Genomic DNA, 2906 nt, shown 5'->3' on the forward strand with positions numbered 1-2906 from the left:
CCACAGCTAATATCACTTGTGGAGAATCATTGTTCATTTGGTGGGAGTGCTAATGAAGATCCCAACCAACATCTCACAAAATTCCTGAGAATTTGTGACACTGTGAAGTCCAATGGAGTCCAGGAAGATGCCTATAAACTGCTTTTGTTCCCATTTTCACTTAGGGATAAAGCAGCTAAGTGGCTGGAATCATTCCCAAGGGGGAGTCTAACAACATGGGATGAGGTGGAAAGCAAGTTTCTGGCACGTTTCTACCCCCCACAAAAGGTCAATAGGCTTCGATCTGAGGTTCAGACTTTTAGACAACAAGATGGTGAAACTCTCTACGAGGCATGGGAGAGATTCAAGGATTTGACAAGGAAATGCCCACCAGACATGTTCCATGATTGGGTGCAATTGCATATTTTCTATGATGGACTCTCTTATGAATCAAGGAAGGCTGTAGACCATTCATCAGGAGGATCATTGAACAGGAAAAAGACTGTGGAAGAAGCCATTGAAGTGATTGAGACAGTGGCTGAGAATGAGTACTACTATGCATCAGAGAGGCACAACACTAAGGGAGTCATGGAGCTAAACCATGTTGATACAATTCTAGCCCAAAACAAAGTGTTTGCCAAGCAACTAGCAGAGCTTACCAGGCAATTAGAAACAAAGCAAGTGGCTGCAATACACACACAAGATCAAGAGGAAGTAAGCATTGAAGGAGGTGATTGGGAAGAGGCCAACTATATGGGAAACCAACAAAGGCAATCATATGATCCACATTCCAACACTTACAACCCAGGATGGAAAAATCACCCAAACTTTGGGTGGGGGAACCAACAAACCCAACCACAAAACCACAAACCTTACAACCACAACCAACATAACAATTCCACATACCAAAACTCCAACCAAAGATCATACCAAGCCACACAAAACACTTACTCCCAACCACCATATCATGGCCAAAATAATCAACCTACCCAACCTAATCTGAACCAACAATTTCAAGATCAATTAAACCGGATAGAAGGAATGATGGCAACCATGAGTCAAGACATAACCGAATTGAAAAGCTTCAGGGATGATGTGAGAGCTACCTTAAGGAACCATGGTGAAAAACTCAAGAGGATGGAGTCTCAAGTAGGAGAGCTATCTCAACAGACCCCCAAATCAACTGCAGTGTTCCCTAGTGACACAGAAAAGAATCCAAAAGGGGAACAAAAGAGAGTGAGATGGGAAGAATGCAAGGCCATCACCATATTGAAGGAAGTCTCAGAAGAAGAAGGAATCAGACCCTCAAAACAGGAGCCAGAAATCTTGAAGGAAGGTGTGGAGGAAGCTAAGCAGGAAAGTGAAACTGAGCAAGCCAATGAACTGCAAAAAGGCATGCTGGAAATATACCAACCAAAAGCACCATTTCCTCAGAGGTTAGGAGGAAGTGAAAAAGGGAAAACCTATTCAAGGTTTTTAGAGACATTTAAGTCTCTCCATATCAATATTCCCTTTCTTGAGATTCTCCATCAAATGCCTACACACATCAAGTATTTAAAGGAATTGTTGAGCAAGAAAAGAGTTTTGAAGGGAGGACAAACGGTAACAATGAACAAAGAATGCAGTGCTCTCATCAAGAAGGACACAGTCTCTAAGAAAACAGACCCAGGAAGTTTTCATATTCCTTGCATCATAGGAGAAACAAAAATTGACAGAGGATTCTGTGATCTAGGAGCTAGCATAAATGTGATGCCTCTAACTCTTATGAAGAGGCTACAACTGAATGAGGTGAGATCCACTGATGTAATCATACAACTGGCTGACAAAACTCAGAAGCAAGCTGAAGGGGTAGTTGAGAATGTGCTGGTGAAGGTGGGAAATTATTTTTTCCCTACAGACTTTGTCATTTTGGACATGGAGGAAAGCTACTTACACCCCATCATTCTGGGGAGGCCATTTCTAGCCACTGCTAGAGCACTCATAGATGTAGAACAAGGAGAGCTAATTTTGAGAATACATGATGAACAGCTCATTTTTAATGTTTTCAAACCTGCATCTGAGCCTGAACCAGAACATGAAAAGCCTAAGGATGAGAGTAGCCATCTGTGTTTGGAGGAAGGCAATCCGGCAGCTGAAACTCTGAAACAGTCCTTGGAAAGCAAACAAGAATTGCAAGAGTTAAAGCCACAAGAATCAATAGAAACAGATCAGAAGGATCCTCCCGGCATAAGGGTCAATGAAGAAAGCTTCAAGAGAAAGGGAAGAATTGTAAAGAAATTGCCAAGAGGGTGGAGAAACAAGAAAATTCCCACTGAAGGTTTCTCTCCGGGAGATAAAGTAATATCAAGTCATTATCTGCCAATCCCACCTGGCCTCAAAACAATTCCTTCCCAGCGCCCTCAAGTGTTCACAATCAGGAAAGTTCTTTCTATGGAACATTTAGAGGTCATGAAGGAATCAAGTGGGGACGTTTGCATAGTGAGAGGAGAAGACGTCAAGCACTACAATCCACCCTAACAAGGGACAACCGTCAAGCTAGTGACGTTAAAGAAGCGCTTCATGGGAGGCAACCCATGTTTTTAGTATCCTTAATCTTTAGTGCTTTGCTTTACATCTAATAAAGCATGGTTTCTTATGCATGAACTTGAATCCTCAGGACAACTAATGATAAAGTGCACTAAACTTTGCATGTAAATTACAATTGGTCTCTAAGTTTGGTGTGCCTGAAGGCACTCCCAAATCTTACTCAAATTGGATTCCATCTTTCATTCAAGGTGCACGACCAAACATTAAGTTTGGTGTTCCTCTTGAACACAGTTTATGAAAAGCAAGAAGTTCCTCTGGATTTCAAAATTCATGACAAGTACACCATTCGCATGTTTTAATACTTTGGTTTCAATTACTTAGGGTAGTAACTTTGTTTAGAA

General features: G+C 41.6%; 1 non-coding gene across 1 annotated transcript; it reads right to left on the reverse strand.

Annotated features, from left to right (window-relative positions):
- Nucleotides 1-273: 273 nt before the first annotated feature.
- LOC148573925 (small nucleolar RNA R71) lies at nucleotides 274-377 on the reverse strand. The gene has a single exon (XR_015905970.1). It is a non-coding gene; the product is annotated as a small nucleolar RNA R71 (small nucleolar RNA).
- Nucleotides 378-2906: the final 2529 nt, after the last annotated feature.

Source organism: Arachis ipaensis, chromosome B2 (assembly GCF_059453495.1).
Source record: "Arachis ipaensis isolate K30076 ecotype BB chromosome B2, ASM5945349v1, whole genome shotgun sequence".
In the NCBI taxonomy this organism is placed as follows: domain Eukaryota; kingdom Viridiplantae; phylum Streptophyta; class Magnoliopsida; order Fabales; family Fabaceae; genus Arachis; species Arachis ipaensis.